Source organism: Peromyscus californicus, unplaced genomic scaffold (assembly GCF_007827085.1).
Source record: "Peromyscus californicus insignis strain IS unplaced genomic scaffold, ASM782708v3 Scaffold_20__1_contigs__length_68692818, whole genome shotgun sequence".
Lineage (NCBI taxonomy): Eukaryota > Metazoa > Chordata > Mammalia > Rodentia > Cricetidae > Peromyscus > Peromyscus californicus.
Genome location: NW_026294503.1, coordinates 60,863,964 through 60,888,439, shown reverse-complemented (window position 1 = coordinate 60,888,439; position 24,476 = coordinate 60,863,964). Strand labels below are relative to the sequence as shown.

The 24,476-nt window shown below is 42.4% G+C and overlaps 1 long non-coding RNA gene across 11 annotated transcripts in view; it reads left to right on the top strand.

Annotated features, from left to right (window-relative positions):
* Positions 1-24,476, top strand: part of LOC128117003 (uncharacterized) — a 170,628-nt gene that overhangs the window by 90,225 nt on the left and 55,927 nt on the right. For 9 of the 11 annotated variants that reach the window (XR_008220666.1, XR_008220663.1, XR_008220665.1 and 6 more), the window contains 2 exons: positions 12,273-12,495; positions 16,980-17,108. The exons of 1 other annotated variant lie outside the window; for it this stretch is intronic. This is a non-coding gene — a long non-coding RNA (uncharacterized LOC128117003). The remainder of the gene's footprint in view (positions 1-12,272; positions 12,496-16,979; positions 17,109-24,476) is intronic. One more of the 11 variants, XR_008220659.1, reaches the window with a different exon arrangement.

Below are 24,476 nucleotides of genomic sequence, written 5' to 3'. Positions count from 1 at the left end.
CTGGACAATAGTGTGCAAAGTTATTTTCTGACAACTTTGCTCCAGAGTACCGGTCAGTGAGAAGTGGAAACGGTTCTGTTTCTAGGGGTACACGCTTACCTTGGGCATATTTCATGTTAAATATATCACAAAAAATGTAAACACTACCAAATGGAAGTGTAAGATTGGCAATGTAAAACTGAGACATGTTTGTGTGGTGCACATTCAGTGTGATATGCTTCTCACCATCACGGTTTCAGGCATCTCTTTGGTGCCCATGAATCCTAGGAGTCCCGCTTTCTCACTCAAGTGGCTATGACTGGGGAGGATATCTTAGTGGTCACAGCTCCTGAAGAGGATAAAGCATCAGCCAATGTCTTTAACTGTGATGGGTATCTGGATGCTTGCACGTCTAGGGCTGCCAGCTTCCAGCACAGTGGAGTCCAGGCTCCAGCCACACGTTTGGACTTCATTCCCAAGCAAAACTCTAGATGACTCTGCTTTTCAGTGCTGTAGTCCAGAGATGTGAGCACTTGGAGACTAACATGTGTCTCATTGCCTTACTTTATCTTTCTGGATTCGATCCTTGTCAGTCTACGCCAGGTTTCATCAGGCTTCTTTGTCTGTCTCCCTACCCATGTTATTTTTTTGCTCTCTTTTAGAATTGATCTGATAGAACTTTGAGTTAAAAGAAGTCTGGATAAGTGTGTAACTATTATAAAGGATCTTAATGCAAATACTTTTTTTTAATTGTTTTATTTTAAATTATGTGTGTGTATCTATGTATGGATAGGAGCATGTAGGTACCTGGAAGCTAAAGTAGGTCATCGTGTGCCCTGGAACTGGAGTCACAGGCACTTGTGAATCACTGAATGTGGGTGCTGGAAACTCAACTCCGGTCTGCAAGAGCAGCAACGTGTCTAACTGCTGAGCCATCTCTCTAGCCCCTAATGCAAACACTCTTGACTCCATTTCCTGGTAGTACAGATATTGAACTGGCCTGCAGATCTGTACTCTGGTTGGCTTCCTGAGCACAGAGCTGGGCAGGTGGGGGGCTTTTTAGCATAGCCAGCTTTTCATTGCTTCTCTGGGGGTCCTGGGCCTCCAGGCAAAAAAGCAGCCATAGGGAAGGCTAGAGACCTAAGCTTTGGGGAATTGAGCTTGGTTTTAAAACTAAACTTTCAGGTGAAAAACCTGGAGTCTGCCTAGGCTGCTGGTGCAATACAGCTCCAAAGGCAGCTGTAAATACATTTCTGGTCCTTCAGCTTTCACCTGCACCGTGTGTCGTATGTTTAATCAACAATGTCAAGAACTTCTCAACGTCTATTGAGATAGACTCTTACACTTCACAGTAATGCGGTCAAGTTATATAGGATGCAGGAACCTGTTGTTGGTTGTTTTTGCTCTTTAGGGGGCCCGCCACCCAGCTCCCAAATAAATCACACACGGAGGCTTATTTTTAATTATAAATGCCTGGCTTTAGCTTGGTTTATTTCTAGCCAGCTTTTCTTAACTTTAAATTATCCCATCTACCTTTTGCCTCTGGGCTTTTTCCTTTTCTTAGTTCTGTATATTTTACTCCGTGGCTGGCTGGGTGACTAGCCCCTAGCATCCTCCTCTCCCTGTTCTCTTGCTCCCCTCCACCCCAGACAAGGTTTCTCTGTGTAGCTTTGCGCCTTTCCTGGAACTCACTCTGTAGACCAGGCTGGCCTCGAACTCACAGAGATCTGCCTGCCTCTGCTTCCCAAGTGCTGGGATTAAAGGCATGTGCCACCACTGCCCGACTTGCTCTTTTTTCTTTCCCAGATTTCTCCTATTTCTTTTCTCTGCCTGGCAGCCCTGTCTATCCTATCTTCTGCCTCTCTATTGGCCGTTCAGCTCTTTATTAGACCATCAGGTGTCTTAGACAGGCACAGTAGTAACACAGCTTCACAGAGTTAAACAAATGCAACATAAAAGAACGCAACACATCTTTGCATCATTAAAACAAATGTTCCACAGCATAAACAAATGTAATACACCTTAAAATAATATTCTACAACAGGAACCACTGGGGAGATGAGATCTCGGCAAGATTTGAACGTGTTGGACTTCTCTTGCTTGACATTAGGGTCCCTTTCATTTGTTTAGCGAGTCTGCTCTGGCAGGAGCTAGATCTCCAGCTGCTGTGGGTAGAACTGAAGCCTAGGGTGTGGGACAGAACACTGGATGTGGAAAAGATCTGGGGGCAGGGAACTTTGCCTGAAAATGATATCTGTAGGTAAAAATACGTATTTTTATATAAACAGGAAAATCTTGCAAATGATTTTTTAAAAAACTTTCTAAACAACACTGTAACTTGGGATTTAGACTTTGCAAATATAGGGCAATATCACACACATTCACACCACAGAAATAAAATTATACATGAATAATATTTTTTTCCACAGACTTACTCTCTTAGCTCTGAAACTTCCTTTTCACAACATCACTAAACGTGCAAATGGGAATTGTTTTTGATTAGTATAAGGAGGAGTGCTGGCTTAAAACCCTATATTTGGGTCTTGATTTATATAACTTAGGAGACTGAAGTTTTGTCCTCTAAGTTAGAACATATCACAGGAAACATTTTTATAGATCAAAAATAGATATTTTATCATCTGCCCATAACCTTAAATCTGTGTGTATTATCAGGTGTTTAGTTGGGAAATGAAGTGCTATACTGACATGTAAATAATTAGAAAGGTGAATTTTAATTAGAACATCAGAACTGAGTTCTTTTAAACACATGAATCTGTGGTGATATTGTGCACCCAAATAAACTTATCTGGGGTCAGAGAACAGAACAGCCACTAGGTATAGAGGCCAGAAAATGGTGGCACACACACCTTTAATCCTAGCGTTCTGGAGGCAGAGAACCATCGGGATCTCAGTGAATTCAAGGCCACATTGGAAACAGCCAGGCATGGTGACACATGCCTTTAATCCCAGGAAGTGATGGCAGGAAGCAGAAAGGTATATAAGGCATGAGGACCAGGAACCGGAGCCTCGTTAAGCTTTTAGCAGCAGTTCAGCTGAGATCCATTCTGGTGAGGACTCAGAGGCTTCCAGTCTGAGGAAACAAAATCAGCTGAGGAACTGGCGAGGTGAGGATGTGGCTTGTTCTGTTTCTCTGATCTTCCAGCATTCACCCCAATACCTGGCTCCAGGTTTGTTTTCATTAATAAGACCTTTTTTTTTTTTTTTTTTTTTTGGTTTTTCGAGACAGGGTTTCTCTGTGTAGCTTTGCGCCTTTCCTGGAACTCACTTGGTAGTCCAGGCTGGCCTCGAACTCACAGAGATCCGCCTGGCTCTGCCTCCCGAGTGCTGGGATTAAAGGCGTGCGCCACCACCGCCCGGCTAATAAGACCTTTTAAGATTCATGTTACATGGATCAGATGTCCAGGGGAAAATACAGGGATATCTATACACACTGTCGAATAAGCCTCTGTGTATAGACATATATTGTGGCTTTTTAATTGTTTTATTAAACAATAAATCTCGGTAGTCAGATATTAGGGAATATACCTGAAAGACCCGCAGAGTGACAGAGAAATGATCTCCTCAACCTTCCCCAATTGACCCCCCCAATCTCTTTTGGCCCCTCATTACTACTCCTGTGTGTCCCTCTAGCTTCCTCTGAGTCCGCCAGGAAACTCTAAGGTCCACTCCAAGATTGGATTCCTTTGGTGGTCTCGGAGCAACAACACAAACAAATCTCTTGCAATATATGGTGTACTACCATTGCTTAGGAGGTGTTAGTCAGTGGTTCTTAACCCGTGGGTTGTGACCCCTTGGGGGGGAGTCAAACAACTCTTTCACAGGGCTTGCCTAAGACCATCTGCATAACAGGTTTTTTTTTTTTTTTTTTTTTTTTTTTTAAAGATTTTATTTATTTATTATGTATACAGCATGTATCCCTGCAGGCCAGAAGAGGGCACCAGATCTCATTACAGATGGTTGTGAGCCACCATGTGGGTACTGGGAATTGAACTCAGGACCTCTGGAAGAGCAGACAGTGCTCTTAACCTCTTAGCCATCTCTCCAGCCCCGTATAACAGGTTTTTACATTATGATCTATAACAGTAACAAAATCACAGTTATGACGTTGCAATGAAAATAATGTCATGGTTGGGGGTTGTCACCACATGAGGAACTGTATTAAAGGGTCGCAGCATTAGGAAGGTTGAGAACCCCCGTGTTAGTGATGTGAGGCTTCAAAGGTGCAGTTCTTCTTGTCCCTAGTATCTGACAGTGAGTCTTCCACTTTTACAGCGGATGGATGAGTGAGTGGTTTACTTTGTTTTGGATTCATTGAAAAAAAAAATCTAATATTGCTTAACACACAGAGAAATGTGTTTCCCGGTATCATTTTCATACAGGTATTGTTATGCTTTGTTCTTATTTGCCCCTATCCTTCCATTTCCCATTCTGCTCATTCCTGCCCTCCAAAGAGTCCTCATGACATGTCCACTCCGTACCCGCTCTTGTCCGCTCTTCACCCCCCCTTTAGACCTCTCCTTCCCTCTCACAGTCCCCTGTTTTCATGACACCCCCTCTACATTCTGAAGATGGCAGAAGATCTCTGCCACTTGTTCCTGTGCCCGCCTCATTTTGTTTAGTGTAGCAATCCTTAGGTCCGTCCATCTCCCTGCAATTGCCATCATTTTATTTTTATTTGAAGTCAAATAGAATTCTGTTGTGCACGTACACCACATTTTCTTTACCCTGAAGGCCGTGGAAGCTGCCTCTCAACTGTGGCTGTTGGGAGCACTTTGGCAGTAACCAGGATGGATGAGTACCTTCGTGGAGGCTGGCTTAAAGCCCTGTGGGGAGATGATGCCAGGAGAGGTGGAGTTAGGTCAGATGGTAGTTGTGCTTTTCATTGAGGACCCTTCATCTATTTCCATGATGGCTACACCAGGTTACACTCCCGCCATCATTCGGAGTTCTTTTGAGAATTTTCTCTTCGTTTCATTAACCCATTTGTCAATCAGACTATTTGTTTTTTTAGTTTTCAGTTTTTGCAGGTTTTTAAAAATATATATATATATTCTAGATATTAATCTCCCATCAGCTGTATAGTGGTCAGGGGCTTTCCCATGCATTCCGCAGGCTGGTTTCTCACGCCCGTGATTGTGGCCTTTGCGATGCAGATGGTGTTTTCTAATATATACTATAATGTGATTTATTGAATTTGAATTCCATTGCTAGTAAAAGACCAAGCAGATATATATTTTTAAAATTTTTAAAAACATTCTCTTCAGAAACAACACATAGTTGAAAAAGAAATGCTTAAAATACTTTAGATATTAATGACCCTTGTAGAACATTCAAGTACTTTGGGTGAAGCCAAGATAAAAACTTTGCCATGCTAATTGGAGCTTCCTAATCAGACATAAAGCAATGCTTTGCCATATTAGTATAAGACTTAATATTATTAAAACTTAATATTATTGAAAACTATTTTTTCAATTATTTTATACGTCAGCTTCTACTAAAGCAAACTGGTTGTTCTTCCGCTCTGCATGGTCATACTGAACAATGTGCTTTCATACTCTAACTTTCTTTTCCTCTTATTGAAAGTAGATTTTTTTCCCCCTCACATACTATATTCTGATTATGGTTTCCGCTCTCTCTACTTCTCCCAGCTCCTCCCCACCTTCCCTCCCATCCAGATCCACCCCTTTTCTGTCTCTCATTAGAAAACAAAGAGGCTTCTAAGGGGTAATAATAAAATGTAACAAAGTAAAATATAGTAAGATAAAACAAAAACTAACCCATCCAAGTTGGACAAGACAAACAAACAGAAGGAAAAGAACCCAAGAGAAGGTACCAAAATTCTTGTATAATATTAGAGGGACCAGCCTTAATATTATACATCCCAGGGGCTCAGGAGAGAGAACTACTAACGGCGAGGACTATTTTCGGGATATAGAATGATGGAGGGATATGGAGAAGAATGGGATGCTGAGATGAAGCCATATATACACAGCCAGGAAGAATGGACAGCTGAGTTGGAAAACCATCAGCAATTTCCAGAATTTGAAATCCTGAATCATGACATGACACTGGTGGAATTCAGGTGTTTCTGGTACATGGACTACTCTCACTCAATGTGAGGTTGAACTGTTGACCTTGTGTACATCCTACTTCACAAATGAGTCTGTCAGATATGCTAAGCCTATAGGCTGAAGATGATGCCCCAGCACTTCGGAGAAACCTCAGGTGACTGTCCAGACAGCTGTCTGTTTCTGTCAACTCACAAATTTTTTGGAGGTTGCTTATGTGCACTTCCTGTTTTTATTTTTGTTAGCTAATATTATTTCCTTCTTGGGTCTCTGAGGGAGTTGAAGATTAGTTAGTTATAGTTGAAGGTTAGTTAGTTATAGTTGAAGATTAATTAGGATACATTTTGGACTTACAAAAATAGGATAGATAATGAAATTATTTTCTCTGAATTTGTCAAATACAAATGGACTAGACATTGTTTAGGTATTTATTACTTGTATATATTGTATATAGTTATTGTCCTTTTGTATATAGTTTTTCTTATATTAGTTATAAGCTTTTTCTTTTTTTTCCTTTTTATTAAAATAGAAAAGGGGAAATATGGTGATATTTTATTTGTATTAAAATGTTATTTGTATGTTAATAAATAAAGTTGCCCGGGGGTCAGAGCTATTAGCAAGCCATAGGAAAGCAGGGCAGTGGTAGCGTACGCTTGTAATTCCAGCACTTAGTAGGCAGAGCTGGGTAAGTCTCTGTGTGTTCAGGGATACAGCCATTATTGGATACACATGCCTTTAATCTTAATACCAATCATGGAAAACCTGGAGGCCTATACAGACAGGCTGTGAGGAGGCGGTCATGTGGTTGGGTTTACAACCAATGAGAAGGCAGGACAGGAACTCTATATAAAGACTTTAACACAGGGGTAGCTCTGGTTCGGAGAGGTAGGACCACTGCAGGAGGAAGGGTAAGGTTTTGGCTCTTGGCTCTGACCTCTTGGCTTTCTTCTTTGCATTGGTTCTGTGTTTATTGTTTGATGGGAAGGTTGGATACATCTACAATAGAATCTCAGCACACCAAGCTCTATAGTCCACTTGCTTTAATTCCTCTGGCATAACATCCTATATACACAGCTTCAGTTCTGTTCTCGTGCCTAGCTCCTTTCTTGCCTGATTTCTCTCTATATTTATCTACTGCTCCCTCTAAGTTCTATCTTAATTCTCTCATCTTAATTCTGCCTCATCTAGGTCCTTTTCAGCTTGTTCTTACCCAGTTAGTACTTTCCCATCTGACTCTTCCTCATCTTCCATCTCATTCCTCTAGTACTCTCTTCTAGCCTTTCAATCTAGTTCTTCTCCATCTCAGTTTGTTCCTCTCAGTTTCTTTTTTTTTTTTTTTTTTTGGTTTTTTTTTGCTTTTCGGAGCTGAGGACTGAACCCAGGACCTTGTGCTTGCTAGGCAAGCGCTCTACCGCTGAGCTAAATCCCCAACCCCCCTCTCAGTTTCTTACCCATCTAGGTCTTCCATTCTCTTTCCTCTTCTCCCTCCTCCAGTGCCCTGGAAGTTCTGGTATATATACACTTACAAGCAGTATTTTCTTAGCAGTGTAAAGCCAGGCTTCCAGGGTCAAATGGAGGGGTGATAAGAATCACATAGAGGGGCAATCACCGTTAATTATCATTTGCAACCCCAAAGGGAAGTGACCAATGGGGAAATGAATTAACTAAAGGCTAAATTTGGGTAATATCTAAGAAGAGGGATCTTATGTGCTCAACTATAGTCTTAAACATGATTAGTAGAAAATGTTAAGAATCTATAAGTTGCTAGGTCAATGGGAGAAAATAAAACTGCCTTCTTTTTTCCTGTGGCTCCTATCTGTCTGAGCTATCTGCTGTTTTTTCTGCAGGGTGGGGGAAGGTGTGCTCAGTCGCTAGGCAACCTGTGTGCAGGTAGATGCCTCTGGTGATAGTTAAAGGGAGATCTGGAACTGGAGGTAAGATTTGGGAAAGGAGGAAGTTAAGCTTAATTGACACATCCGCCAGGCCTTCTCAAACAGGTAGCCTGGATGCTTAAGTCTGTTCTTAGTACAGAGGTATCTCTGATAAGATACTTTCCTCCATCTGAGGATGGACCTGGCCGGATGCTGCCAATGATGATAATTACAGGGAGGCTTGAATTGGGGTTCTGGCTGAGCATAGCTGTCAGCACAGAAAGTTATCTAAATATCCCTAGAAGTGGTTAGATAAGGAGTTAGAGGTCTATAAAGTTAGTAAGGCTGTAAGAAAGGAGGGTCTGAGCTAAATTGTGCAAAGCCATTACTTAACGTCCACCTGACCTAGGTAGTGTCTCCTTGTGGAATTTACCTTAAATCAGGAGACTTGTTATTACTGTTAGTCCTTGAGAGTGACTAAGGGAGATATCTGATTCCAGAGAAAGCCTTTCCTGAGGCTGTTTTCCAAATGCCTGGAGTGTGTATGTCCAGAGAGTGATCAGTCTACACTGTTAGCCCTTCTTAGGGAAAAGTCAATTGGGAAAACTGTGAAGGCACACATGATTTTCATAACAGAAGACAGCTGATATATAACAAGCCAAGTAACACCAAAAGCTCCTTGGAATTTGGCTTCCTCTGGAGGAAATCCTTGATCCCTCCAGGTAGTGACTTTGCCATAACCAGCTGAGTTCTTATGGTATATTCCTGCGGCCCGCAGCACAGAATCAGTGACCCACTCATTCTCACACTCAAGAATCTCATAAAAACACTAAACTGAAGCCATAATATATAAGCAAAGGGCCCTGTGCATGCTGAAGACCTGTGCAGGTCCTATGCATGCTGCCTCAGTCTCTGTGAATTCACATAAGCTTTGATCATGTGATTTAGAGGACCTTATTTTCTTGGTGTCCTTTACGCCCTCTGGCTCTTGCACTCTTTCTGCCTCCTTGCCTTCAGGGTCTCTTGAGCTCTGAGAAGAGAGATTTGATGGGCACATCCCATTTAGGGCTTAGTGTTCCAAGGCCTCTCATTCCCTATATAACATCTGGCTGTGGGTCTCCGCATCTGTTCCCATCTTCTGCAAGAGGAAGCTCCTCTAATGATGGTTGAGCAAGGCAGTGATCTTTGAGTATAGCAGACTATCGTTGGGGGGCATTTTATTGCCACTTTTTTTTTTTTTTTTTAATAATAGCAGTATTTGGTTTTACCCTAGGTTCCTGGGCTATATCTAGTCTCACGTTCTTGGTCACTCAAGCAGTGTATATGGGTTTAATCTTGTGGAGTGGGCCTTAAATCAGATATTGTTTATTTACTCCCACAAGCTCTGTGGCACCATTGGTCTAGCAGATCTTGCAGGTAGGGCATCATTATATATCAAAGGGTTTACGAATGGCTTGATATTTACATTTTTTCTTTTGGTAGCATGCAGAGTACCTTCCTGTACCAAAGACACTAGCACTTAGAGGTGAAGGCTCTATGTAGGCTCCAGTTCAACTTCTTCAATGAGTTGTGTAGGTGTTAGCTTCAGCAATGGGGCTGATTTGGTCAGTCCAGGCCACTGGGACCACCTCTCAGGCAAGGGGTGGAGTCAGCTCTTCTAGCCCATGCCTTTGGGCCAGCTCTCCCACACCCGTGGTGAGGGGTGGGGCCAGCTCTTCTGCTACAGTGGCCAGCAAGGGGCAGGACCAGCTCTCCCAGGGCTAGCACAGGGTGGTGTCAGCGCAGTAGGGCGCTTGGATATTGAGGGTCCCTTGTGGGATCTTGGGTCATGGAGATCAGCACAGACTCCCAGCTGCAGCAGGACTACAGACCTAGACATGGTCCTCAGCAGCAGCCTGGAGGTCACCATGGCCCTGGCGGCAGCGCAGGCCACTCAGATTGGCATGGCCCTGGCGGCAGCACAGTGTTTGAGTACTAATGAAAGGTTAGGTGTTTATGGCTTTCTGGATTTACTTCTGGATCTTTTAATCCACTTTAATGTCTGCTCCCTGTTTGGTTTTGTGTTGGCAACATGCTAGTTCTGCTCTGATGGCTTAACATTTTTTTCACCTATGAAATCCTGAACATGAAGCCATTAGTAGGTTATTTTCTGGTACCAGCCAAGGGGTATCTAGTCTCAGGCCTTTGAACCTGGTGGATCAGTGCTGAAGCCTCCCATTAGGCAGAAACATTGTGTCCGAGAGGCTGGCGCCCTTGGCAGTTAGCTGCACCTTCTTCTCCTGCATGCACTTCCTGTCTTGGATTCTTCCCTGACCCACCTGGATCCGGAACGCCTGCATCAGAGACTGCAGGAGCTGCATCTCCTCAGACACACCCCCAGCCACAGAAAGGGCTTTCTTCCCCCTCTGATGTGACAGGAAGTCACCTTTAGCCATATCCTGTACTCCTCTGTGATTCAGGCTTCAGAGAGTTAAACATACATGGCTCTTAAAATTCCAAATCAGGACTTTTCATGACCATTTCCTGTTCTGAGTTAAAATTTATTTTGGAAATCAATGCTAGAAAATGATTTCTTTTATACCTTTGCTGTGTAGAGTGTGGTCCACTTTGACTTCTAGCACCCAGCTTACCCCCATGGGACTCATAACAATACAGAAACTTAGGGCCTGCCTTGTATCTGCTGAGTCGGCACCTATACTTAATGAGAACCCCTTGTGATCTTTGTGTTTATTGGAATTTGAAAAGTAACCATCCTAGATGATTTACACTCGATACCTCAATGAAGAGACGGTGACACATTTATGGGAAATTTAAAATGCATCAAGAAATTATACATATATATTTCAGCCCCCAAAGTCAGCATCTTACTTAATGATGAAATTCATCCCTAAATCAAACATAAGACAAGGGTGACCAGTATCACTACTACTGTCTAAAACTACTTTAAAAATGTCAGGGCTGGAGAGACGACTCAGGGGCTTAAGAGCACTGACTGCTCTTCCAGAGGGCCTGACTTCAATTCCCAGCACCCACATGGCAGCTCCCAACTGTCTGTAAATTCAGTTCAAGGGGATCCAACACCCATGGCAAAACACCTACGCACATATAAAAAAAAAAGTCATTCAATGTCGCTAGAGAAAGGAGCATTTTTCAGAGAGGAAGAGGGGTTGGGGAGATACCTCTGTGGTAAAGTGTTTGTTGAAGCATGAGGGCCTGAGTTCAGATTCTCTGTACCCACATAAAAAGTCAGGCGTGGTGGTGGGAATCTATTATCCCAGCATCAAGGGCATGAGAAGGAAACAAGGAGAGATGACACCTGCCGACGACCTCTGACCTCTGACCTCTATACATGAGCACATGCACCCACATACGTGTCTCTACAACACATAAGGGAGAGGGCAGAGTCACCTGTGCTGATAGGTCACATTACGGTGCACGTGGATAATGTATTCAAGTCTTTGAAGACACGACTTAAACACTGAAGTTAGTAAAGTCACAGTTTACAGCGAGTGTTCCGAGGGACTGGTAAGGGGGTTCCGTTGGGAAAATACTTGCCACAAAACCACGGTGACCTGAGATCAATCTCTAGAACCCACAGTGAAAGGAAAGAACCAATTTCCAAAAGTTATCCTCTGATCTCCTGTGTATGTATGGGTCCTGTGTATGTGCGTGCCCATACACACACACACACACACACACACACACACACACACACACAAACACAAACAACACATTAAATAAGTAATGTTTAGGCCGGGTGGTGGCGGCGGCGGCGCACGCCTTTAATCCCAGCACTCGGGAGGCAGAGGCCGGCGGATCTCTGTGAGTTCGAGGCCAGCCTGGGCTACCAAGTGAGTTCCAGGAGAGGTGCAAAGCTACACAGAGAAACCCTGTCTCGAAAAACCAAAATAAAAAAAAAAAATAATAAGTAATGTTTAAATAAAATTAACATATAGAAAGCAATAAATTTCATATGTAAAAGAATAAGAAACTACTAAGATTTCTTTTTAGATTGACACAAAAATACTTCAGCATAGACCTAATAAGAATTGATCAAAATGTATGGGTACAATGTTCCTCAAATATGTAGAAACAGTAAAGAAGGTAGAAAGCCATACTGAATTTGAATAAGAAAATTTATTATTATAAAACTATACACATCAGTTTTTTCCTTGAAGTTTAACAAATTGATTATATATTTCATTTTGAAAAACTAAATATAAGTATCTTAGAAAACCTTAAAAAGAAAAATAATGAGCAAGAACTCAGTTTTAAGCCAGATGTTAAAGCATTTTACAAAGCCTCTATAATTAGAAGATGATTGTATTGGCAGGTGAGTAAATTGGCAACCGATGGAACCAAATAGAAAATGCAGAAATAGCCCTGAGTGCGCATGGGACGTCAAACTCCGAGGAAAGCTGTTCCTGCAATCAGTGGAGAAACACGGAGTTTTCAGAAGTGATACTGGGACAGCGGACATCCATATGGAAAAGGCAGAAATGACTCATCCTGTGCATGATACACTAGCCCGTTAGTCCAAACACTGGAGGAAAACGGTGAGTTCTTTGGGAAGACTCAGTGAAATTTCCCCAGATTTAGGGGAGACTTAATTATTTTAGTTATATATTAAAAGTTCTGTGTTGAAAGGAAGCCAACAACCAACCCAAAAGCTAAGCAAGACATTAGTGCTGTCTGGGGAAATACCTGTGACTCCTCTTATCGATGAAAGGTTAACGTCTTAACAGCTAATGATTTCTATAAATTGAGAAGACAAATAACACTGGCCTTGTAAAACTGAGCAGGAAATCCACACGTAGTTCACAAGAAAAGAAATGCAAATGGCCCTTCCAGATGCGATAAGGTGTTCCAACCCGCTCCTCATTAGAGAGAGGAAAATGAAAACTACATTAAAATACCATCTCTGCCCTGTCAGACTGGCAAAACTCCAAGGGTTTAACAATGAGATTGGCGAGGTTGGAGAGAAATTGGCACTTCCATGTTTTGTTGATGAGATAAAAGGCCCAGAGGAGGCAATGTGTCCATTATCGGTGTTCCACAAGCATTTATATTTTGACCCATCAATTCCATGTCAAGAAATATTTCTTAGAGAGTCACTGGCAGAAAATATGGAATGGCACATAAACAAGACGATTCAATTTGTGTGTGACAGAAAACTAGAAAACAACCCATGCCCGATGCCAAGAGCCTGCTTAAAACAAACTCTTACATATCCACACAATGGAGAAAAGTTCTAGGGCAGAGAGTGCCTGTAATATGCGATTCCTTACCTGAGAACAGGGGCACATGTTTTGTCTGTTTACGCTAATTAATTAATACAATCTATATTATATTAATGTTAACTAATTAAGCAATGGATAGAGAAAAGCCCACACTACTGAAAATGATTATCTGGGGAGTAGAGAGCAGGGAAACAGGGTTGCAGGGGTGGAAATGGCGGCCTAGGTGTCTTTAAATGTGTTTTATCATATAGATGTACTTAGTTGGATTTTTAGAACCACGCAGTAAACATTTTTTACCCAATATTAAAGTAAAATTGGATAAGTATGAAGAAAACAACAAGAAGCAAGGAGATCTTTAAGAAATGAGAACACGCTGGGCGGTGGTGGCACACGCCTTTAATCCCAGCACTCGGGAGGCAGAGCCAGGCGGATCTCTGTGAGTTCGAGGCCAGCCTGGGCTACCAAGTGAGTTCCAGGAGAGGCGCAAAGCTACACAGAGAAACCCTGTCTCGAAAAACCAAAAGAAGAAAAAAGAAAAAAGAAATGAGGACAAAGAAGCAAAATTAAAAAAAAAAAAATAATGTGTTTCCAGTTAGTGGATTTGTGTCTCAGTCACACAGAGGATCATTTTCTGTGACTTTAAGGAGCATGCAAGTTCAGATATTCACAGTGCAATATACCCTGCTGACAAGAAGAACCAAGAATCATGTTGCATTTAGTGGGCATGTTGGTAATACTTATATGGATATTCTGAAGCCATAGTAATAAATGTAGTAAGCAATTATGCATTGTCATTTAGCACCAAGATCTTTCAGGATAAAGTGATGCATATATAAAATTAATGCCGTTAAATTAAAATCCTGTAGTCTGGAAATAGATGAACGCATATTTCTGTCCCTGAGAAAACGATACCAAGCACAGCAGAACTTGCGTGCTCACTCTGGGCACTGAAAAGGGCTGGAAACTGTCATGCCATAGCAGTGGTTATTATCTTCAGTTAGTGCTCAGCCTCTCAGTTCCCTGTCTTAGGATTCCTTGGAGAAAGTGTTGATTCCTGGACTAAAGCAGCGATAGACAAGTTATTCCTGGAACACCACGTGGGACTGGGAGCGAAGAGGACAGCCCGGACAGCAGGCGTTGTTGGAAATGGCTTAGAAGCCAGTCTGAGGAGTCTTCCACTGGCCGCAGATGGGGCTACGTGAACGTCCGAAAGGATGATGACTATAATGAACTAAAAAGTCAAATGCAGGGCTGAGAAGCTGGCTCGCTGGGGAAAACACTAACTGGGCAGTTGTGAGAACTTGAGTTGAAATCCTCAGAACCCATGTGAGAGCCAGGATTGGTAGAGCCTACATCTGTAATCCCAGCATGCCCTGCGGGGAGGCGGGAGGCAGAGACAGGAGACTCTGAAGCTCTCAGGCCTGCTGTCCTGGTGTACACAGTAGAAAACCAAAAAGAGCCCTACCTCCAGTAAGGTGGAAAGTGGAGACCAACAGCTGTTATCCTTTGCTCTCCACACGCCCACGTCTTGGCTCTCATGCACAAATACATATACATACGTGTCACACACACACAAGACTTAAAAAAAGATATATTTATTTTTATTTTATGTGTATGAGTGTTTTGCGTGCATGTATGTGCACTACTGTGTGTCTGGTGCCTGTGGAGTTCAGAAGAGGGTGAAGGATCCTCTGGAACTGGAACTGGAGTTACCCACCCTGTGGGTGCTTGGAATCGAACCCAGATCCTCGACAAGAGCAGTCAGTGCTCTTAACCCCTGAACCATTGCTCCACATACACAAGATTCTCAAAATATAAAATACATTAAAAGCTCATTCTCATAGAGGAAACAAAAATGAATTGGTAACCCTCGAAAACTATTAGACACCATTTCAATATTTTAAAAACTAATGAGAAAAAGAACAAAACGTTTTTCCCAATTTCATGAGCAAACTTGAAAGTCACAGTGCTTGTCATGTGAAGGATAATCTGTACAGGATAATTTTTAGCTGAAGGGTGCTGAGCATCTTAGAAGTAGAAAAACAAAACAAAACCAGACCCCCATTTTGCAGCCATAATGGAGCTGTGGATCTCTAGTGGCTGCTAGAGTCACTGGGTGAAAGATGGATGGAGAGCATTCCAGGGTGGCCCAGGCAGGCACACCCGTGGACTCATTAATGTTAACCAGGAGTGGCATCCAGATGTTAATGTTTCCTGAAGTGATATGATCGCAAGGCCCAGTATCCTTTCCAAACATTGCCTCTGAGAAGAGTCCAGGTGAAACCAGTCCTTACTGGGCATGGCAACACAGGTCTCTAATCCTGGTATTGGAGAGGCAGAGGCAGACAGAGCTCCTTACAGACCAGTCAGGCTACCTAGTAACACCCTGTCTCAAAAGCAAGACAAAACAAACCCCCAAACACACATACACGCACACACGCAAACCCACTACAAGAACTTTACATCTATAGCTCCCAGAACACAAAAACTAGAACGCACTGAATGACACTCTAAAGAGGCACTCAGCCAACCCAAATGGGGTAAATTTATCAGCAACTTCGTTTCTTTAACAATTAAAGGCACAAGAAAAAAAATGTGGGTGACGGGAATTATCAATTAGCTGACTTCAGAGACCAGTTAGTGAAGCACAATGTGTAGCGTTTGCTTGGCTCTCCATTCACACAAACCAGTTATAAAGACATTTATGACACAAGCAGATCTTCATCATCAACAGATACAGAGGCGTAGTATAAAACAGACTGTTAAAATGACCATTTTAGTCACTCTTAATTGTATGGCCACCTCAGTGGTGTCAAAGACATTGTACAGTCACCACGACAACCCGGATCAGAACTTCTCTTGTATCTTCCCAGATTGAACATCTGTGCCCAGGGACTGTAAGTCCTTAGACCCTGAAACCCACTGTTCTGCTCTCTGTATCTTTCCACACTCACCATTCCTCCTCTCTTGTGAGGGGCTTGCTTCCCACTGCACAGCGCTTTCAGTAGTCATCCACACATCCATGGCATGTGCCGGTTTCCTTCACTGTTAGAGGTTGTGTGACAGTCCATTGTCTGCATAGACAGCATTTGATTGACTCATCCATCTATCTAGGGACACCTGGCTGCTTCTACCTCTTGACTGCTGTGAACGTGGATGAGCAGACGTCTGTCCAACTTCTGCTTTCAATTCATTTGGACATATCCAGGGATGGGGAGTCCTAGGTCCTGGAGCAGCTCTGCCAGGGAAGGGGTGTGCTGGGTCATGGGGCAGCTCTGTTTTTAACTTTTGAAGGATTTGCCATCCTGTTTTCCACAGTGTCAGTGCTGATTTAAGTTTTACCAGCCGTGTGCAAATATTTCCATTTCTCCTTAATCTCATCCGTTCACCTTCTGTTTTGATAACTGCTATCCTAAGGGAAGTGAAGGGGTATCTTATTGTAGTTTTAATCAATGATATTGATCATGTGTTAATTTGCTTATTAGCTTTTTTGTGTATTTTTCTTTAGAAAAATGTCTATTCAAGTCCGTTTCCCATTTCAAAATCAAGTTTGTCTTTGTTGTTGAGTCTAGGAGTTCATTGTATGGTATGGACATTAAGCCCTTATCAAATATATAATTTTCAACTCTGTTGGTAATATTCTTTATCCATAAAATTAAAAATTATTTTGAAGTCTAACTGGTCTTTGTTAGAACATCTAAACTATCAATGTTAAGTCCATTGTCAGTCTCAGATTTTTATAGTAAAGCTATTAAGCTTAATGCTCAATATATTTTTAATTGTTTTTGTACTGCTGCCAGATGAGAGTCCAACTTCAGACTCTGCCTGGGATCCCCAGGAGCCACACCTGACCTAGACTCAGGGGAATGGATGGAACTAGAAAAAAATCATCCCGAGTGAAGTAACTCAGACCCAAAAAGATAAATATGGTGTGTATTCTCTTCTATGTGGATTTTAGCTTTTAAGCCTTTGATAGGCATGCTACTATATGAATAACCACAGAGGATCGGTATAGAGTAAGGAATTAGAAGGGAGGGAAGGCGCTCCCAAGGAAAGGGGGAATAGAATAGATAGTTAGGTCGAAACAAGGGGAGACTAGAACAGGAGGATTAACCACAGAGGGTGACAGAAGAATAAGGGAGAGAACATGGGGAGGGACAGTTAATAATAAGGCCATTTGAGGGGTCATATACCTACTGCAGTAGAAACTTCTTTAAATACATATCTGAAAGAAATCTAAATGGACTCACCAAATAACTGGAAAGACAAGCCTCAACTAGAAATCTTTTGCCACCAAGTAAAACCTCCAGTGCCAAGAATGGGTTACAGCAAATTGAACTGTTGGCCAAAGGGGCCCCATGGAAACCTCCAAACAGTTCAGGCTTTTGCCAAAGGCTATTGGTTACTTTCCACAAACAGATGGCAAAGCCCTGTTGCTGAGGTCAACTCCATCATAGCCCATTGATCACGGAGAAGTCAAGCTGGTGCTAACTAACTAGGGCCTTCAACCCCTAGTGACTAGTGTTCCTGGTACTAGAAGATACTCTGCATGCTACCAGAGGAGAAAGGAACCACCAGCCCAGCTACAAACCCTGCGATCGACAGTGGTGATCTGCCTCCGTGATATGCCGGTGCAATAGCGGCACAAGCTTTGTGAGTGTAACCAACCACTCTCTGATTGGATTTGAGGTCCGCCGTATGAGATGGAACCCATGCCTGACACAGCTGAGGTGGCCGGGAATCAGAGACTAGTTAGTTAGGCCTGGGGAAAACCAAATACTATTGTTCTGCTTAAGGAACATAGCAGTAAAATGACTCCTAATAATGTTCTGCAATACCCAACGTTCAGTGTCTCAGCCATCATCAGAGATGCTGCTTCTTGTAGGAGATGGGAATGATACAGAGACACACAGCTGGACAGTGTGCAAAGAGTGAGGGAGACCTTGGAACACTCAGTCCTAAATGGGGTGTCTTCATCAAATCTTTCTCCTCAGGGCTCAGGTAACTGCTGGGGGATGTCTTTCCGTATGCTGTGAATATATGTTGTTCCCATTGGTTGATAAATAAAGCTGCATTGGCCTATGGCAAGGCAGCTTAGAGGCAGGCAGGAAATCCAAGGAGATATATGGAGAGAAGAAAGGAGAGGAGAGGGAGATGCCAGCCCGCCACCCAAGGAGCACCATGCCAGCAGACTGGTAATGCCACGGCCACGTGGCAATACATAGAATAATAGAAATGGGTTAATTTGAGATGAAAGAGCTAGCTAGCAAGAAGCCTGCCATAGGCCATACAATTGGTAATTAATATTAAGCCTCTGAATGATTATTTTATAAGCAGCTGAGGGACTGCAGGGCCAGGAGGGACTGGAAGACCATGGGACCATGGGGCTGGGTGGGACTGGAGAAACTTATGGCTACAGGTAACCATATAGAAGAGGAAGTGGAAAGATGGTAAAAGCCAGAGTAGATGATGACACCAAGGAAACCATGTTTTCCAGACACAACAAGATATCTTTCTGTATGCTGTGAATATGTGTTGCTCTGATTGGTTGATAAATAAAGCTACATTGGCCTATGGCAGGGCAGATGGAGCCAGGCGGGAAAATCCAAGAGAGGTAGTAAAAGGAGAAAGAAGAGTAAGGGGAGATGCCAGCCACCCAGGGAGCAACAGATGCCAGCAGACCAGTAATACCCTGGCCATGTGGCAATTTATAGATTAGTAGAAATGAGTTGTTATAAGACCTAGCTAGCAAGAAATTTGAGCCATAGGCCGTCCGATTCGTAATTAATATAAGCCTCTGAGTGATTATTTTATAAGCAGCTGCAGGACCACAGGGCTGGGCAGGACCAGAGAAACCTTTTGGCTACACTGAGGTACATATGAACTCATAGAGACTGTGGCAGCATGCACAGGCCTGCACAGATCCAAACCAGACAGGTACTCAGTGCTGAGATGGAGAAGTAGATATGAACTCCCATTCTGAACCAAGAAGCTATTTCTAATAAACAACTGCTCATGAAGGAAAAGTAGTTTCCCCAAGGGAGTCTCACTGGGTATACAAACTACACTTAAAGACAGGACCCATGCCCAGCAGTAGATAGTCAATACAAAATGAACTCAAAGGTATTTTTGAAGATCTTTTGTCGCTTGTTTTTGAGTGTGTGTGTGTGTGTGTGTGGTTGTTTTTTGTTTCTTTTGCACTTTACTGGTCTTTTGCTGTATCATGATTTCTGATTTTGAGTTTTTATGGGATGTGTGTGTGAGTGTGTGTGTGTGTATGTGCGCATGCGCATATGTGCTCATGCTCACGTTCCTTATGTTCTTAGTTTTTTTGTTTTTTGCTTGTTAGTTTGTTCATTTTGTCTGTCTTTTTTATTTGCCTGTTTGTTTTCTTAGGAGAGAGAAAGAAGGTGTGAAGTTGGAAGGATCGGGAAGTGGGGTGATCTGGGAGGAGATGGAGGGAGGAGAAATTGTGATCAGAGTATATTGTATGAAAATTATTTTAAATTAAAAGTAAAATTATATTAAAAAGAGAGTCCAACTTCATACTTTTTAACCCATGGATATCTAGTTTTCCTAATACCATTTTAAAAATTGTTTAAAACTGTTTAAAAACTGGAGAGATGGCTCAGCGGTTAAGAGCACTGGCTACTCTTCTACATGCAGGCAGAACACCTGTACATAAAATAAAAATAAACCTTTAAAAATTAAAAAATGTTTAAGAATTTCATACATCCATATAATATATTTTTATCTAGTTCACCCCGTCCCCTCTCTCCAGTTCCTCTCCTCTCCCTCCACCCCCACTATTCCTTCTGAATTTTGTGTATTCTGTTTTTAACCCACCGAGTCCACTTAGTGATGCTAGTGTTTGCATGAATGTAAGGTCACCTGCAGGATTGTGGGAGCCTCTCAGGGCCCACGTCACCGAAGAAAGGCCCACATCACTGAAGAAAGCCAACTCCCTCTCCCAGCAGCCATCCGTTGCCAATATCTCCTCAGCTGGTGGTAGGACCTCGTGACTACTTTCCCCCTCCACGCTTGGATTTTGTCTGGTTTAATCATGTGTAGGTCTTGTGATTGCTGTCACAAGCCTTGCAGGGGCGGCGGCGGGGTGGTGGTGGTGGTGGTGGTGGTAATACTGTTGTGGGGTATATGATACCCCACTGACCAACAGTTACTCAGGAAGGGGTAGCCCATTCTTGCCACTGGGCTTTTTGTTTGATGGACTGTGGTGTCTCTGTCAGCCTGGGAGGCACACTGTCTCCTTGTTACAGGCAAATGCCATTTAAACTCATAATGAAGCAAAGAAACAAACAAAACAAAAATCAAATGCAGGATTTCACTCTAGCCATAGTTGGCCTGGACTCTCTATGTAGACCACACTGATCTTGAACTCATGGAGATCAATCTGCATCTACCTCCCAAGTGCTGGGCTTAAGACAAGTGCCACCCCACTTGGCTAAGTTTGTTTTGTATACTGTGTATGTACATATCTTAGGAAGTTTCTACAGTAATAGCTTTCCATGAGGGTCTTTCAAGTGCTAGTTATCCCTCCGTATACTCACGGCTCTGCCCTCCCATCCCCACCTCACTTAATGCTTCTTACTCCATTTCCCCATCCCCTCTTCATACCACCTGTGTTCTAGTTCCTATTTCTATTTCCCTAGGCTGCATGGTCCCTTACTACTTTCCTGAATTCTATGGATATTTCAGTTTAAATATGCATACTTAAAGAGTCAAAGCTAGCATCCAGATGTTGGAGTCATGTGATATTTGTCTTTCTGCATGTGGGTTACCTGACTCACTATAGTAATTTTCAGTTCCATCCATTTACCTGCAAATTTGATTTTTCTTAACAGCTGAATAATATCCCATTGTATAAATAGACCATATTTTCACTTCCCATTTAATGGCCATCGAGGCTGCTTCCATTCCCTGGCTATTATAAAGAGCAGCAGTGAACATGGATGAGCAAGTATCTTGTAGTAAGGCATAGAGTCCTTTATGTATATGCCAGATTGGTATAGCTGGATCAAATGCTAGACCTATTATTTCTAGGTTTTTGAGGAATCTCCACATTGATTTCTTTGTGGCTGCACCAGTTTGCAGTCCCTCCAGTGAATAAGTATTTCCATTTCCCCACAGCTGCACCAGCATTTACTGAGTTAAAAAAAATCTTAAGTCATTTTTGACTGGGGTTAAATGAAATCTCAAAGTTGTATTAATTTGCATTTCTCTGATGCTGTTGTTATTAAACATTTTAAAAAGTATTTCTCAGGCATTTGTATTTCTTCTTTTAAAAAGTCTCTGCTTGCCGGGCGGTGGTGGCGCACGCCTTTAATCCCAGCACTCGGGAGGCAGAGGCAGGCGGATCTCTGTGAGTTCGAGGCCAGCCTGGTCTACAGAGCGAGATCCAGGAAAGGCGCAAAGCTACACGGAGAAACCCTGTCTCGAAAAAAACCAAAAAAGAAAAAAACCAAAAAAGTCTCTGCTTAGTTCCATGTTCCAGCTTTTAGTTGCATTGGTGTTTAATTTGTTTTAGTTCTTTGTATACTGTGGACGTTAGCCCTCTGTCAGATGTACAGTTTGTAAAGATTTTGTCTCATTCTGTAATCTGTTTGTCCACTCACATGATAGTGTATTCTCTTCACTCACGTGATAGTATATTCTTTTCAGTCAATGATAGTGTATTCTCTTCATTCAATGATAGTGTATTTTCTTCACTCAATGATAGTGTATTCTCTTTACCCAATAATAGTGTATTCTCTTCACTCAGTGATAGTGTATTCTCTTCACTCACATGATAGTGTATTCTCTTTACCCAATGATAGTGTATTCTCTTTACCCAATGATAGTGTATTCTCTTCACTCAATGATAGTGTATTCTCTTTACCCAATGATAGTGTATTCTCATCACTCAATGATAGTGTATTCTCTTCACTCAATGATAGTGTATTCTCTTCACTCACATGATAGTATATTCTCTTCACTCACGTGATAATGAATTTTGCTGTACAGAAAACTTTTAATATTATGGATCCCTTTTAACAGTTATTGGTCTTAATGCCTGTCTTACCAGGGTCCTGTTGGGAAAGTCATTTCCTGTGCCTGTAAGTAGAAGTGTAGTCCCTTGTAGGGAATTATATCTTTTCATGTAGCTGATTCAGGTATCTGGCCCATGATCTATTGGGAGTTTTGTGCAGTGAGTGATAAGGATCTAGATTTCATTTTTCTAATGGAGCTTCCATTTGGAGCAGCACCACTTGCTGATGAGTGTCTTTCCCCCAATGGGTAGTTTTAGCCTCTTTGTCAGTCATCACATGGTTGTTGGAATGTGGGCTTCTATTTGCATACTCAATTCTATTCCATTGATAAATGTGTTTGCATTTATGCCAGTACCCTACTGTTTTGATTAATGTAGCTCTGTAGAATAACTTGAAATCTGATGCAATGATACCTCTGGCAATGTTTTTTATTTTTCAGGATTGTTTTGCCTATACTGGGCCTTTTACATTTCCATACGAAATTGAAGATTATTTTTCAAATTTCTGTGAGGAATTGCATTGGAAGTTTGATGGGGATTGTGTTGACACTGAAATTGCTTTTGGTAGGGTGGCCATCTTCACAATATTACTCTGGCCAACACACAAGTATGGGAGGGCTTTCCATCCTCTGGGATTGTCTTCTGTTTCCTTTTTCAGTGTCTTAAAGTTTTCATTAGACAGATTTTTTTCACTTCCTTGGTTTATGACTTAGGGTTTTTATTGCTGTGATTAAAATACCATGACCAAAAGCAACTTTGGGGAAAAGGGTTTATTTCATCTTACACTTCCAAGTAACAGTCTACACTGAGGGAAGTCAGGGCAGGAACCCAAGCAGGACAGGAACCCGGAAGCAGGAACTTAAGCAGAGACCGTGGAGGATGCTGCTTCCTGGGTTGTTCCCCATGGCTTGCTTGGTCTGCTTTCTCATACCATTCAGAACCTTGGACTCAGGGATGGCACCACCCACAGTGGTCTACGCCCACATAATCAATCATTAATTAAAAATATGCCCCACAGGCTTGCCTACCAGTCAATCTGGTGGGAGCATTATCTTAATTGTGTTTCTCTTCCCAGATAACTCTAGCCTGTGTTAGACATAAGTTGACATAAAAACTAGCCAGCACACTATGGGAGTACTAATTTCTTTAAAATAATATTTTTATTGTTTGAGAATTTCACACAATATATTTTGATGATACTCATCCCCCTTCCCCAACTACTCTTACATGGATTCCCCATCTCCCTACCCACCCAACTTCATGTTCTTTCTCTATTTCTTTAAGTCCATCAAATCAGTTTATGTTGGCCAGCTCCTTCTGGGTGTGGAATCTATTGTGGAGTTCCGGCATGTAATACAGAGTTCACTCCATGGCTTCTTGGGGACTCAAACTCCAGTACTCATATTTGTGTGCTGCAAGCCCTGAGCCATTTCAGCAGCCCAACATTAGTTTTTGAGCTCAGGATTTCTCACTGAACTGGAGCTTACTGATTTGGCTCTGTTGGTTGGCTGGCAAGCCTCTGGGATCTCTATCCCTGCCCCCAGTCCTGGGGTTACAGATGAGTACAGTTACACCAGACTTCTGTGCAGAGGCTGGGATCCAAACACTGGTCCTCATGCTCACACAGCGAGGACTTTACCCAATGGGACACTTCCCTAGGCTCCAACTGATTTCTTCTTCAAACTTTCCAATGGATTTCTTTCACATTAAGGATGAAACCCAGACTCCTTCAAGGCCCTCTCTCAGTTGTCCCTGACGTCACTTCTACCTTCTTATTCTTCTCAAAGGGTTCTCCTGCAAGAAGCAAGTCTCAGCTCAGTCAGGGCTCAACCTACCATTATTTCTTTCAAAAAAGTCTTTTTAACGACTCTATCCAAAGTTGAAAGTATCATCCTATCAAAGCAACCAGCAAAGGTGATTTTTCCTTTCAAGATATGTATTTATGTATGCTTTCTTTTATAAACAGGGTCTTGCTATGCAGCATAGGCTGGTCTCAAACTCTCATCAGCCTGCCCCAAAGCCACAGTGCTGAGATTACAACTGCACTGTGAGTCAGCTGTATGTACGTGTGTGGTCCCTCACTTATGGTTACTACTAACTGGAGAGTAAGGATCTTGTCTCATTCATTCCTGATTGACTCACTTGCCCTAGATCTCTGCCTGGTGCTTGAGCAGGTATTCGGTGAATTTGCATTAGATGAGTGAATTTGCTTCCAGGATATTTCCGGCTGTGTGGAATGAGTTCTGGTCTC